The sequence below is a fragment of the Pinus tabuliformis genome, chromosome 6, assembly GCF_031772625.1.
Source record: "Pinus tabuliformis cultivar Carrire ecotype Pingquan chromosome 6, CPIR1, whole genome shotgun sequence".
Classification (NCBI taxonomy): Eukaryota; Viridiplantae; Streptophyta; class Pinopsida; order Pinales; family Pinaceae; genus Pinus; species Pinus tabuliformis.
Window position 1 is genome coordinate 694,357,160 of NC_142292.1, and position 15,590 is coordinate 694,372,749.

General features: G+C 36.3%; 1 pseudogene; it reads right to left on the reverse strand.

The window, feature by feature from the left end:
- Positions 1-1,018: 1,018 nt before the first annotated feature.
- On the reverse strand, positions 1,019-11,726 carry LOC149260553 (uncharacterized; annotated as a pseudogene).
- Between the last annotated feature and the right edge of the window lie 3,864 nt (positions 11,727-15,590).

A 15,590-nucleotide genomic window follows, 5' to 3' on the forward strand; every position in this document is an offset into this window, starting at 1 on the left:
TTGAACAGTCAAATAAAGTGAAGGAAGGAGCCTTTGCAATTGGTTTTGATCTATGGAGGAGTTTCACATTAGTGAGTGATTAGTCCATATATCATGAAGTGGTGGAACCAAAAGCAAAGGTAAATATCTTACATTATTATCTTTCGTTGAGGTTGTGGAGAATTTTTGGAAAAAATTGTGTAAGGGACCAGAAAATATGATGATGGGTATAGTTTCCACTCAAAATGTTGGAAGGATTAGAATCCCTTAAAACATTTTTTTTTTAAATTCTCCACAACAGTAACAATTGTGAAAATATACTCACTTATTTCTTTGAGGTTATCTTTCAAATTTGTTCATTGAATTATGTCTCTCATGGTGCAGGTTCACACATTAGTTATATCTATGTTCCATGAATGTGGAATGCCAAGGTCAAAGCAATATTATTTGCAAGCACAAGAATTAGATCATCATCAATGTTCTTTGTCTAGAGATTTGTTATATGAGAATGTAAACATGCAAGAATGGATATATAAGGCCGATGGCACACCTTGGAGGGGAGGAACACAATGGTCATGATATATCTGACACTTTCTTTTGTTGTCATTCACTATATATTCAAATTTTGTTGTAGATTTGATTGCAGGTACAGGGGGATTCATTAAGGTAGCTAGTAAACTTGGTCACCATGTATTAGGAATGGAGGTTGATGAAGCCATTGCAAATCAATTATTAGAATCCTATATATAGTCAAACAATAAGTGCATGTGCTCACCTTACAAATACAATGTGTTGCATATACTCATGTTTTTAGGATTTTCTTTTTAAGGTTGGGTTGAAAATTATTGATTAGTTTGGTGAAAAAGTATATTGATGAGGTATTTCATGGACGTAAAGTCTTAGGCAAGCTTTATAACCATGTTCATAGTAACATATTGTCCTTCAAACTTTTATTTCCTTGAGTTTCACCATAAAATCCTAGAGACTCTAAGAGATTACAATATTCATAAACTTTTTTTTCCTCTCTTGTATGAAAATTTTATGATCCCCTACCATCAAATTGAATCAGATTTTGAGGTGGTGATTGTTCCATTGAAGAAATGCGCAAGTTTCCTTTCACTACCTAGTAAATTATGAGAATTAAAAATTTAAACCATTCAACATTTGGACAAATAACACTAAAATAATCTTTTAAATAATTTAACCTCTCTTGGTTCAAAGTGAGTAGAAAAGAAATATCATGACAAAACCATGTGATATTTTACTAGACACATATCTAGATCTTAGTAGATGAAAAAAACAATTGGTTTGTCACTCACAACACCAATCTGGGGTAGCCCCTGCATCTAATGATGATTCATATAATGTTTATAATGATCTATCACAATTTTCATTTTGCATACAGTCTTGCAAATTAGTAGAACTTGAAGATGAGGTTGAAACTAAGAGAAGCTATGTCGTTCGAAGTAAGTCTTGCAGTAGAAGAGTTGATACAGATAATCTTGATACTTGTAATCCTTGTCAAGGAAGCCTTGACATTGGAAGTCTTGGTCCAAGCATTCCAAACAAGGGAAATGTAGCTTAGCAAGGCAATGTAGCTCGGCAATGAATTGTGGAACTAGGAATTTTCGATACATTCATGGAAGGAAATGACATAACAGGTCGATCTAAAGTGGAATCCATATATAACATTCCCATTTTGTATACCATTCAGATGCCCATTCCCATATGAGACATATGTGCCATCTGCGGTACCTGCAAATGCTGCATACCTACAAGAAACACAAATGGAAGCATACTCATTCCACCTCCAATTGAAATTATCTATTATGTAAGTTTTGCAAACAGTTGGTGTGCAGTGCAATGTACTGTAGGTGTAATTTTCTTATTTACTTATCTCAAATAGTGTGCACAATGGTCATTGCATTTCTTTGGAACATCTCTCCATGGCCACTAATAATTAATAACAACTCAGAAATATTTAAACAATGCGGACACAATAGTAAATACCCAAACAGATAACTTGCACTTCTCTTTGAAATAATTTACCTTGCCAAAATGGGCTCAATGGAATTCTTGAGGATCAAAGGGGTCTAGGAAAGATAGTGTAGATTATTGATTTTTTGTCTTGCTCCTGTTCGTACATAAAAAATTATACAACATAGGTATGACCTGCCTGATATACAAATTAAGTTTCAGTATCCATAAGATATTGTATGAGATATAATTTTCTTTGAATAAAATAAGATATTGATCAGGAGTCAGGACAAAAGACCTACAACAACCTTAAGGGTATAGATGGAATAGAAGCACATAATTTCATTTCCCAGTTCCTTAGATAACATGCTTAAATTCTCACATGAAATAATAGAATAATTGGATAAGTCACTCTAGTGACAAATACCATTGGAGAAAAATAAAGAATTCAAGATTTTGTTCCTATGCAGTAGCTATATCTTCTTATCTCTCAAGACTCACACTACACACTACAGAGAAAATCTGAGACTTAATAGAATGTAATTCACAGTTACCAATGATAGTTGTTTTTATCCTATAGATGTCTAGAAATCACACAACATTGAGAAATTTTTTAATACAACTGAAAATGCATTTGAAAATTTTAGTGCATCTCTAAACACGTCGGTGCATTTTTCTAATAAGGGTTTGACGATGCCTTCTACAGCCTAAAACTTAACTTTAACCAATGAATCCAACTAAAAGCTCAATATACTCCTATAGCGAGATATTAGCAACCATGTTTCCTGAAACAATGCAGTTGTGTTATCATTTATAGAAAAAAATGCCCAAAGAGTGGAGAGAGGCCCAATCTCAATACACCTCTCAGAAAATAGGAAAATGGAATTTTAGGAAATATAAACAAAAAATTATGAAATCAAAACATCCAAAATTCAAAGCGTCAACATCAATTTCCTGAAGCTCATAAAACTATTCTAAGTCTTCTTTGCACAAGAAATTTAGTAAAAATAATACCTTTTTTAGTAGAAGGGTTGGTCCTGAGTAAGGTCCTAAAAGGTTGGACCATGTGGGTTGGGATAACCTTTCATGCTTTAAGACGCTGAGGTTAACTAAGAGCTTTCGAAGACCTTATACAAACGACATGGAATTACTGCCTTTCAGGCCCATGTTCTATGTTCCCTGAGGTGAGACATATCACCAATAGATGTTATCTAATCAAAAGTATGGTAAAGTTGAGTATTACATAGGTCTAACCTAAGTACAAGCTTATAAACCCATAACAAGAGCTAAATAAGGTTACTACGTTCTTAATCTCATAAGGTTACAATATTCTCCAAGTCATTACTCTTCTTATTATGAACAATAGTACAAGGGAAACCATAGGATTTTCATTAGATTGTACACCTGCTTTATGGTCATTTACCTTATGCTAACAATACTAGCTCATAATCACTTATGTTGAAATATGGCAACAAGAATATTCCAATTTAATTTGTCCTTGAATTAAATTATGAATTAAAATTGAATTTATTCTTAACAACTACTTGGAAATAATTAATTAATTAATTTTAAATTAATTAGTTGGAGAAATTCAAGTTAAAAGTCTTTCTGAATTCATGCAAGAGTTATCCTTTAAATTAAGGAGATAAGATTGAGTTATATTTGAGTTGTAATTAGTTAACTCAATTTACTTAGATAAGTCTAGTTAAATTAGTTCCGAACTGTTTGAGGAACTAATAGTGAGTTAACAGTGAGTTGATGCATTAATGCACTCAACTAGTGCTACTCCAGTTAACTGAAGATTCCCTCATCAAAAACTCGTGCATGTCTATTCTGAGAAAGAACTAGTTGAGATTAATATTCAAGGATCGTGTACTATCAGTTCCATGTGTTTTCTCATGGAGAAAACTCATGCATGCAGTCAAGGATTCATCCTTGAGGATTGCACAATTTTGGAGGCTTGTTTTTCGACTTGGTAATAGGCTAATCATCCACAAGGAACAACGCAAGGAAATAGGAGCTTGGAGGGCAGAGAGGAAGGCTAGAGAGAAGCCAAGATTGCCTGTGAGCATCTGTGAAGATTGTACTGAGAGCTGGCTAGCTGTGAGAGCTAAGGCTTTGTATAATTCCTATGTATTTACACCATATATGATAATACAATAGTGTGGGGTTTTTATCTGAGACTTTCCCCAAAGTATTTTCATGTGTATTGTGCCATTGATTCTTCTTATTTTGGATATATTGTTCAACTCGATCTTTAAGCTTCCACAAATTGATAATAGAAGTAGGTTATAGTATTTTTCTTTGATTTATATTGCATTATCGGGTTAACCTATCATAGATTTTTTACATGGTATCAGAGCTATGAACAGTATACTAAGAAGAGAATTTGAAGTTTGAAGTTCGAGGTTGTAGGTGCAAATCGAATTCATATCATACTTCAAGGTTGGCCAATGGCGTTCTATGGCTTGAGACTCGAGTATGCGTTGGAAGGTAGCTCAAATTACATAACATGGAAATATAGAATGGAGGTTGTATTAGAAGAAAATGGATTGAAGGAATTAATTGTTCAAGAAATCCCAAAGCCAGCTTCAACTAATGCACAAGAGTTGGATGAGCGGAAGAAGTGTGTGGCAAAGGTGAGACATATCATCCTTGAGGAAGTTCGAGACCATATTGTCTCGAGTCTCCATGGGAAGGATACTCCATTTTCAATGTGGAAGACATTGAAGGACCTCTACCAGAATAGTAGCAACCAGAGGAAATTGGTGCTCAAGGGTAAGCTTCAAAGAATCAAGATGGAGAAGTGCGATACTATTTCGACATATCTGAACAAGCTCACCACCTATAGAGATAAGCTTGGTAGTGTGGGAATAACTACTGCCAATGATGATATGGTGATCCTCACTCTCCTTTGCCTTCCAAAGAGTTGGAATAGCTACCAAGAATCTGTGAATGGAAGGGAGAAACTACCGGATTGGGAATGACTGTGGTAGGATCTTGTGTAGGAGGAGATCAGGAGGAGCACATGAGATGGTTCTTCATCCATGAATGATGATGAAGAAAATATTGCCTCAGCAAGTAGGCAAGGAAAGGGAAGGGCAAGGCTTCCCATTTCAAATTGAATTCTTCTCATGGAGGGAAGAAGGGTGACATGTCTAAAGTATGATGCTTTGATTGTCACAAGATGGGACATTATGCAACTAATTTCCCATCAAATAAGTCCAAGAAGGGATCCTTAGAAGGATCAGAAGGTGAGGCATTAGCCTCTCAGCTGGAAATGGACTTTAACCTCATCACATGCATGGTGTCATTGATGATGGGTTGTGTCTAGTATCTTGACAGTGGAGCTTGATTCCACATGATCGGTGATAAAAATTTATTCAGTGCCTTGGAGGAGAAAGACTCAAGATGCCCATAGAGATGGGTGACGATGAAAGGTATAGTGTTTTAGGAGTGGGCATGGTTGCTTTTCAAAGGGAGAATGGAGCTCCTCTCACCTTGACATATGTGATGTATGTGCCTGGACTGAATAAGAACTTGGTATCAATTGTGATGTTGGAGGATAAAGGCTACGATGTTGTCTTTAGTAAAGGAAAGGCATTCCTAAGACACATAGCCACGGGTCAGAGTAAGAGGATAGGGATTCAGGTGAAGAATATTTATAAACTAGAGGTAGAGGATTGTGCAACATTGAGTACGAAAGTAGAATTGGTGCAAAGCCAAGACATTAGCGAGTTGTGGCACAGGTGGTTGGGCCATTTGCATCATGGGGATTTGAAGATCATGCAACATATATCTATAGGACTTCCCAAAGGTTAATTTGAGCAAGTTGACACATGCAAAGGTTGTACCTTGTGAAAGTACACCAAGTCTTCTTTTCATGATCGAGATAGTTGAGTAGAGGCTATCTTAGAGCGAGTTCATACTGATTTGTGTGGACCATTCATGACGACATCCACATCGAAGCAAAGGTATTATGTGATTTTCATTGATGACTATTCTTGTAAATACTAGATTTATTTCATGCAGAAGAAGGACCAAACGTTCACAAAGTTTTGTGACTTCAAAGCTTTGGTCGAGAAAGGATCAGGGAAGAAGATCAAGGCCTCAAAAAATGACAACGGTGGAGAATATGTCCCTCAAGAGTTTAAGGACTTCTATGCAGTGGAAGGAATTAAATAAGAGTTGATGGCACCTCATAACCCGCATCAGAATGGGGTGGTCGAGAGGAAGAACAAAACTATTGTAGGGGCAGCATGGGGAATGCTGCATGACCAAGGCCTGCCACTTCACTTGTGGGCTGAGGCATGCAACACGATGGTCTATTTGCATAATAGAAGCCCTTTCAAAGACCTTATACATAGGGTAGGGAATTACTTCCTTTCAAGCCCATTTGCTATGCTCTTTGAGGTGATACATATCACCAACCAACCATTGTTGTCTAATTAGTATAGCTATGATAGTGTGTGAGTATAAACCTTAATATTTGTAACCTACATCACAAACCTAATGACAATGCTTTCGAAACCTAATAGTGTAAAGAACTTGTTTGTCTCTGTCGCAAACCTAACCTAATGAAAAACCAGTGCTTTACAAACAAAGCAGAGAACCATCCAAATTTCTTTAATAGGAGTAGAAAACTGAACTCCTAAATAACCTAACGTAATGAATAACCTCTACTTTAAAAACAATCGAACATACCTTAGAGTAAGTATCAACCTCAACAACTAGCTAAGAGTAGAGTAATGCTCTGCTATCAAAACCCCTCTCTCCTTTACGACCTTAGAGTCAATTCTCTTTTCTATTATTTGAAAGGGAAGAAGAAGGAATGTTTGTCTTGGAAAAAAATGATCTAGTTAATGCAAATAATAGCTTTGATTTTCCGATTGGTTTAGTCATTGGGTTACTCTACTCGAGTCAAAAGAAATAGATCCACTGGCACAGTATAAGCATAGGGAACATCTGAACCAGTGGAGGTACCAAAGGCAGTAGATTCATCACTTAATACGTTATTCAAAGACAATTCATGGGCCAACTGCCAGATAAACTGAGTAAAGGTAGCCTACCTGGATAACCTTATTTAAGCTCTGACTAATGCCATGTACATTTTCATTATGATATGAATGCAAACTATTTGCTTCTCAATTTTCTATCTATGTTAGGAGAAATGTGATAAAAATATTGCATTAAGTTTATGTTGCATGCTAATATTCCTTCCGCGGAGGAAAATATCGCCCCTATATGTTTTTTCTTGTGTGTAGGAGAAAAGATCTAGGAGTTGGAGCAGGGTATCTGGGTAGAAGCAGGTCTTCCACCTAAGGAGGGATTTTATAGATATGAAAGTCTAAGGCGATGGTTCTTTATCCATTGAATAAATCCAAAAACTAGTTATGGGTAAATGAAGTAAACAGCTGCTCCTACTACCTTCTCACCATATTTTCTTAATGCAAAATGCAAACCTAACATATCCATGCTTAAGGAGTAACTTGGAAGCATATATTACTAGTAGAAGAGATGCTACATCTAGGAAGATTAGCTGAAGTGAAAAGTGATTGGGGAACAATGAGGTCTCAAATTTCTTGATTAAAAAGTATTTTAGAAGGATTATGCTACATCTGCTTGAATCATTCTAGAAAGAAGAACATCATTTGAATAGAATTAGAGGTCAGATATGTTTGGAGGACTAAACTTCCTCAAGGGAATTATTTGTACTAGCTAATTGCTTAGAATAGCTTACACTACTAGCAACTTTTCATTGTCTGGTCTACGAATAATTGTAATGGAATTTTTCAATTAGGAACATTACAAGAATATGATTTTCTCTCTCTTCTAACCTGAAGATTCCTTGACTCATATGTTTATTTTCTAAAAGTAACTAAATTTAGAAACTAATATTGTTTAGAAAATTAATCAGGTGTACAGACTAAAAGAAGCATAAGACAACTTTTGAAGCTCTATATATCACTGTAAATTCAGACAATAGAAATCCAGTAAAAAAATGCAACAACTAATGTCATCTTTGGAGGAGTGAAACTATAACAAAAGAAGTAAAAAAGGTAATATTTTGATTTAACGAATCCAGAAATAGTAAGAAAGAATTGAGGATATTATACCGAGATGTATCAGCACCTGAAATATAATAGATCTGGAATGTTGAGACAATAGATCTGGAATGTTGATGCAAGCAAGGCGTTATTGAATGGTAACTATTTTTGTTTTCCATTTGTAGTTCCAACAATGTTAATGCAAGCAAGCCATTATTGAATGGTTACTGTTTCTGTTTTCCATTTGTAGTTCCTGAGTTGGAAAAAAAACATGATTGAGTAAAATGTCAAGGTGAAGTTCCTACAGACCCTTAAAAAATTATAACTGGAAATAACGTGAATGCCATTTTTCCTCTCACGAATCAAACCATTTCATGCTTAACTAAGGAATTGAGAAATCACCAGAATTATAACTGGAAAGAACTTGAATGACATTCTTCCTCTCAAGAATCAAACCCTTTCATGTTTAACTAAGGAATTGAGAAATCAACTAAATTATAACTTCAAAGAACTTGAATGAAATTATTCCTCTCAAGAATCAAACCCTTTCGTGCTTGACTAAGGAATTGAGAAACCACCAAATTTTCTACTTCCTTCGGAAGAAGTTAACAACAATGCCAATTATTTTTGGAAATGACGAAATAATTTTACCCTTCGTTCTATGCAAAGTCACCCTTCGTTCTATGCAAAGTCACCCTAGAAAATCATCATAACTCTGAAATCATCCTGGAAAATTGAAGGATAAATCTATACCCAAAATATAGCCTTATGTGAAAGACAGGAGTAATACATGCGCAAATGTCACATACAAATATTAATCATCTAATATAAAGAACCCAGATGAACCCAGATGTCATATACAAAGATTTGTATTTTAATATAAATAACCACTTTCCTTACCACTTGTCTAATCCTATGGGCCCACAGTCTTACCACTTATTTACCTTGAAAACATCGAGCATGCACAATGGACAACACAAAGCATAAACACTCTTTTATCTTGAGGGATGTTATAGTTTCTTCCGTCAGTTTTCTTCTGCGGGTTTTCTGAGAGCATATCTCAGATCAGACACAGTAGACAACTCCAGCTAGAGAATCCAAATGAGTAAGATTCAGTATACTTGTCACAAAATGGGGGAAAATATCTAATAAACAATTAGATCAGTGTCAATTTGAGGTGAGAGATTCCGACCCATAGCTAATAAATAATATTATTTTACCGTTGAAACAATGTACCTGTAAGTTATTATTAGATAGGGAATATTTATCTTGAGGGAGTGCAGGGTCGCGATGGTATGTGGGTGTGGGGATAGTTTTATCTGTGATGTTGGATGATACATCCGGTGTGCAATGCGGATCTGAGTTGTTGTTGCCATCCATAATACTTTGATATTTGTATCCTTATCTGTATCCTTATACGGGGGAGAGAGCGATGCTAGGTAAGCCCGTAGGGAATGATGTAGTCTTCTCTACAAGTGAAGGTAAAGGAAGAATTGAATTCCATCAAATATATATATATATATATATATATATATATATATATATATATATATACACACACGCTTAAAATGAGTATGAATGGCTTTTCTAGATAGCTAGACTGTTCATGAGGCGATGCCAAGACAAGACTTCATGAGACTGTCCCATACAAATACGCTCATGAGACTATATATAAGGGATAGGGATTCCCTTCCTGGAATGACTACGAACCTGATATGCTCGTGAGGTTTTTCATGAGTCTATTCATGAGGTTGTTCCAATACGCTAACAAATACACTCATGAGTTAGATGGGCTCGGCCCCCGGAGGGCACTCATACCCACTATAAATGTCAAGGGTGTCACAGAAGCTACATTTACTTTGGATTTCCTTCCAAAGAGAATGAATGACTGTATAAATGACTGTGTTTCATCAATTCAAGGAGATGCATGCGTTTCTGGCTGCATCTATCCTAAAGTTCATGAAATGCCTGTATAAATGAATGAATGACTGCTCAAGGAGCTGCAACTCAAGTAGAACCTCATGATCAGGCAGGTCAGAAGGCGGTTGAGGGGAAGCTACTATTAATTTCAAATGGACCTTACAAAATTACTATCAAATCCTTTCGTTGGTCTTGAATGTGCCTCAACCTTCAGAAATAAAGTGTTCAAGCTGGAAACACTAGGGCTTTAAATAAAGCTAATCTACAAGAAATAAGCTCTACTAGTTCAAATTCAACCTTGTTGTTAAATGGATGATGAGAGAACAAATAGCTCCCCATTCACAGTTATCATAATGGACTACTCCTCGTTCGCAGAGAAAATCTCCCCATGAGCTTAACAAGTAACCCTGTTAACAACGTCCAGAGCAGTGATGTGGTCCTTCTCTCCAGTCAGTAGAATATTCAGTTGATCAGGTTAGGTTGAGACCAAGTAGAAAGGGGAACAAAAGCAACAAATCCAAAAGCATCCATGCTAGCATGTGGAGGGTTTCTGCACATCCTAGTGTGTCTAGTATATCTAGTCAATTCGAATTACTCCCTCGGTTTTTGCAGAACCAAAGACCCACATATGAATAATCCTGTAATGGATTCATTTCCATTTCCCCGTAGAAATCGATAAGAAGTGTCTCCACTATGTATATGAAGAAACACATCACCAAAAAAAACATCGATCTTCTATGATCCTCCCATTCAATCAGCACCTATTCCATAGACGACAATGCATCAACATGTGGCAACTTTACCTATACCTTCACTGACACTTCCAAACCTTGCTCGCATTTCATAGCATTTCATATTTGTAGACTAATGCTAGCATGATTTTATAGTTGCTAACATTAGTTTACAATTTCGAAATATGAAAAACACAATCTCAAAATAATAGATGCTTATGGCCTCTCTGCCTCAAGTAGAGGCCAAATATTGAGGCCAAATAAGACGATCAAAAAAATTAGAATATGGTTTGCGGATGACATAGTACAACCACAGGTTAAAAACTCACTAAATGCTAACCGGAAATAATGTTACAGCACCAATTTTGATTCCTATAGTCCCATGCGAGACGATAGGGACTAATAAGGACTAATAAGGGGTTTAATTTCTATATTTTATTTTGAATATGAGGTTTAATTTATGCGATTACCTCGGTTTCGAGTAAAAAGTTAATTTTCACAGTTTCTCTGGTATACTTCGTTAAGTACTTTTCCTTTGTCATAAATTTTTGGCCCATAGCTATTCTCTTTTTGTATTCTTTTGCAACCCTGTACTCAAGTACTCACAAGAGAAAAAATAAATATTTTAAATGGAGCTTTAATTAATTCAATTACGAAATTTAAAGTTAATTTCGTACCGATGGTGGTGGCCATTGGTATCCCTCTCATGCAAACGTCAATCCTGGTTGTTACTCCCACTATGCTAGGTATGACTTTTGTTGGTTTCTGCTTTTAATTTATTTTATAATCACTATAGTATTAATTTTCATTTTCTGTGTTATTTGAGGTTCGATGTTTTTCCTGATAACTTATGCTCCTACAACTCTTCCTTCACATGGGCCATCCATGACCATAAAGACTCCAGGTACAATGACAGTATTACCATGACAATTTTTCTTATAATAGATACTCCGTCGGTTTCTAGGTTTCTGGTGTCTACAATGTTCGACAGTACTAGCGCCAGCATGGAGAATATTTGGCCAAGCACTAAAAGTGGCATTTCCTTTTTAGCATAGTCCGCCAGTAGCTTCATTTTGCGAGTAATCTGAGTGAGCTCTTTTATGTAAATATGGATCATTAGCTAATGGTTCACGTTTAGAAAATTATTATATTTAGGTTTTGGTGATTACGTTTTTCATGTAATCTGTTGTCATAATAATGGAATAATCTGAGACAAGTATAGGTTTTCTATTTTTCATGGTATGATGGACTAGATTTACGATGCCCATAGATTCTACACAATGGTCCATTAAAAAAATTGAAACATAAAATATAAAATAGTTTGTAATCACTAGTAAATGGGTATAATTTGCTTGGGTTGGAACAATCTCCCCTAGATCTTCGTCCTCATTCCTATCATAATCCTGGACACCTCATATCCAATATTCAACTCACTTCTTGCATTGGTATGCTTAGGTTGCATCTTTCTGCATTAAATAAACACGGACATCTGTATGCCCAGGACTGTACCCGCCTCTTTATGCATTGAATAAGCATGCAAGGAAGTTAAAAATCCTCCATGCTAATTTTTGTAGCGGTAACACATATTAAGATCCACATAGCTTTCTCGATGCGAGACATCACAACAAGTTTAGAGATTTTTATTTTATTTTGAGGGGCTTGCTAGAGACGTCTACGTGTTTTTGACTCAATGTGAGGATGCACGGAAACCTATTTTTTGAATCCATTGTTGGAAGTGACAACTTTCAACAATATCTGGGTTTATAAGAAGACAAGTGTTGGGGATAGTTCCAATAATCTTTCCATTGAACTCAATGACCTGACTCCCTTTGATTGCAAGGATTCTAATGATTCTTGAGGTGAGAAGGTTAGAAAGTTCGTCCCCTTTAGCATGACATTGTGTGCCCCATAAGCTAACGTCAATGTTGTAACAACCCTGGAGAAAATCTTATGTAATAATGTAAATATATTCAAAATAAGACCATGGGTAAGGGATACGTATTCCAAGATGAATGTTGGGCAAATATATTCTAGTGGGCATTAATGAATGTGTGTTTTTGGCTAAGGAAAATTGGCAAAGGATAAGGCAAAGGCATTAAAAGGAAAAAAATGCATTTTTGGCACATTTACTTATGAACATAAAGGAAATTGAAGGTGAAAGGTCACAGGTTGGATGTGAGGATGAAATTGAACGAAAATAATGGAAAATGAAGAAAATAGAGGCCTCATTGATAAAAGAGTTTCTCAGGATAGTTGGAAAGATTCTTCGCTCAAGATTGGTTAATGTAACCTTTTTCAATTCAAGTTTGGACCTCTCTCATTATAATCTCTCTCTCACTCTTGGTCACTTAGATTTTTCTTGGAGCACTCTAGCTTTGGATCAAGGACGTAAAATAAAGGAAAGGAAAGGAAAAAAAGGATCAAGGAAGAAGAGCATGATTAAGAAACTTCAACATGAATACTTGCATGTAACCTTTTGCAAGTGTGATTTCTTGGCTGGTTTGGAAATGAATGCCTTTGCATGTTGGTGTACGGTTCTCTTGTTGTATGGGTTATGACAATGGCTTTCAACCTAGCCTTGCCTTTTTCAGGATGACATCATATGTTGGGATGTTTATCTGAGTTTTAAGTTTTTCTTTGTCGAATGGATTTCAGAATCCAGGGTGGAGGTCATCTCAAGTTCCATTCCCAAAGTCCTGGGAATCCCTTGACTAGTTTTGGTGGGATACATGGTAAAGCCCGAGGAAGAAGTCTAGGTTTAGGTCTTAGTGATCTAGTTTGGATTGCGGTAAATCCTGAGAGACTGGTCATGGTTCAGGGCTTGGTGATCGAGGATTGGATTGCGGTAAAGCCTGAGAGACAAGGAGACAAAAAATTCTTCAAGGATAGTGATGGACTCCAGATGGAATTCCAAGTTCGATTCGGTTGTGATCAAAGCACTAGTTTTGGCATGATCACATTTTGATGAGGGTGGAGGTGGTTTAACCTCTGGATTCCCTTGGTCGTTTTTGGATTGGTTGTTCTATGAGATCCCACATTCATGCTTGGAATATAGCATGGGGTTGACTAGCTAAAAGAGAGATTTGGTTCAATTATGTCTATGGTCGGGTGATACGTGGAAGTCTCGAACCTGATCGGATTTGCCTATGACTAATAAAAGCTAAGTTCTCTTACTTTTTGACTTGTTTATATGCAGATTTAATTACTATCACATCTCTAATATTTATATGGTTTTACGCTGGTTATAGGCATGGTTATATGACTCATTCATGTCATGGTTATTTCATGTATTTACTTGTAATCATTAAATGGATGGATGCAAGACTTAATTGATGCTACAACAGTTCCATGGAGAAAGTGGTGATTCTTCTAAGTATGTTTCATAAGTTCTTTTAGTTATTTATGTTCTGTTGTGTATCCTAGACTTGTAGGTTGCATTGATGTCAAACATTTGATAGAATGTTAGTCCCGGTTCGGGATGCTCAGGCCTAGTCCTCAGGTTGATTTTTGATTTGTTTAAATTGTCATCTGATCTCTTTGACAGATTCTGAAGATCATAACAAGCTTTCGGCAGAGGATGAGATTTTGGGCTAGAAAAATGGCTCAAATTCTGAAGAGTCCAGGGACGCTAGCACATAGGCCTGTGAGAGTGACTTTGGCTTCTAGACATTGTCTTTCCTATAGCATGAGAGTGACGAGGGGTTAAAAGGCTTAAATCATCAGTGGGACTTAGGGACAACATGTCTGAGTGGTTGACATGTCTTTTGAGGGTGTTGATGCTGATGTAGATGGGTCTGTTTAAGGTGTTCTATTGATTCCATTTCCTTAAGGTCACCAAGGAATTTGAATCCCTTATAGTAACCTCCCTAGTTACATGTTTACCTCGGCTAGATAGTTGCTTAGATGGACCTCGGAAGAGCAGGTGTTACAAATGATACAACTTGACATGTCAAGAAAGGTAAGAATTTCCTTCCAGATTCCCAATCCTCGTATCATCATTCCTTTGCAACTTTTGGTGCAATTTCCCGTAAATATAATATCTCATGAAAAACTAATAGAAAGAAGAGGAAGGAAAAGGCATGATTCTCTGACCATTCTAATAAGTCAACAATGTTAAACATGTAATATTAAAATATTTATTAAAGCCTCATTGATGCAACCTAAAGGGCATATATTTACTTAGCTATCAAAGATGAAAATGAAAGTTTTGTTGAAAAGTTAGTTAAACCATCAAAGATTGAAATTTACTCAATTCATGATTGTTTTACAAATAGTGAAGAATCACCAGAAGTTTCAGATGGCCACACAATTATATCCAAATTATATGCAAAAGCATATACACATTCAGATCTATGGAAACGCATGGTTTCGGCAGCAAAATCACAACCCCACATAACATATGATGATTCTTTAGAATTTGGAATGTCCATTAGGCATGATGCAGACGCCAACCACCTATTAATGGGGAGCGATTTCATCTCATTTTGATGTTGAATCAACTGGACTCGATGCACGTCTAAATTTTTCCTTTTTTTCCCAAGATATTCAAAGTCGGAGTTGAGAAATATGAGATATGGAGCAGATATTAGTGAAAAAGTGGTTGATCACACTCTAGTGAAGTCCATAATTCCCTTCCTATTCTTGCATAGATTCAAATTTAATCTCATGACAACCAATCAAAGCTTTCGGTTTAACTTCTACCGCAGTAAACGTGTAAGGACTTGCAATCCGAGTCACCTTCACCATGCGAAGGACTTGTGTGAAATGCATGCGAAATGAACCAAGAGATGAGTTTATATGATTTTAGGCGAGTTGTGAGGGTGGTCCGATGAGTTGGGTGGGCTGACCTTCCACTCGGGTGAAGGCAACATGTTGAACGAGTCGGCTTGGGTGTTGGGTGTGGGTCAACCGCATGACACAACTCGCCACCCGCCTT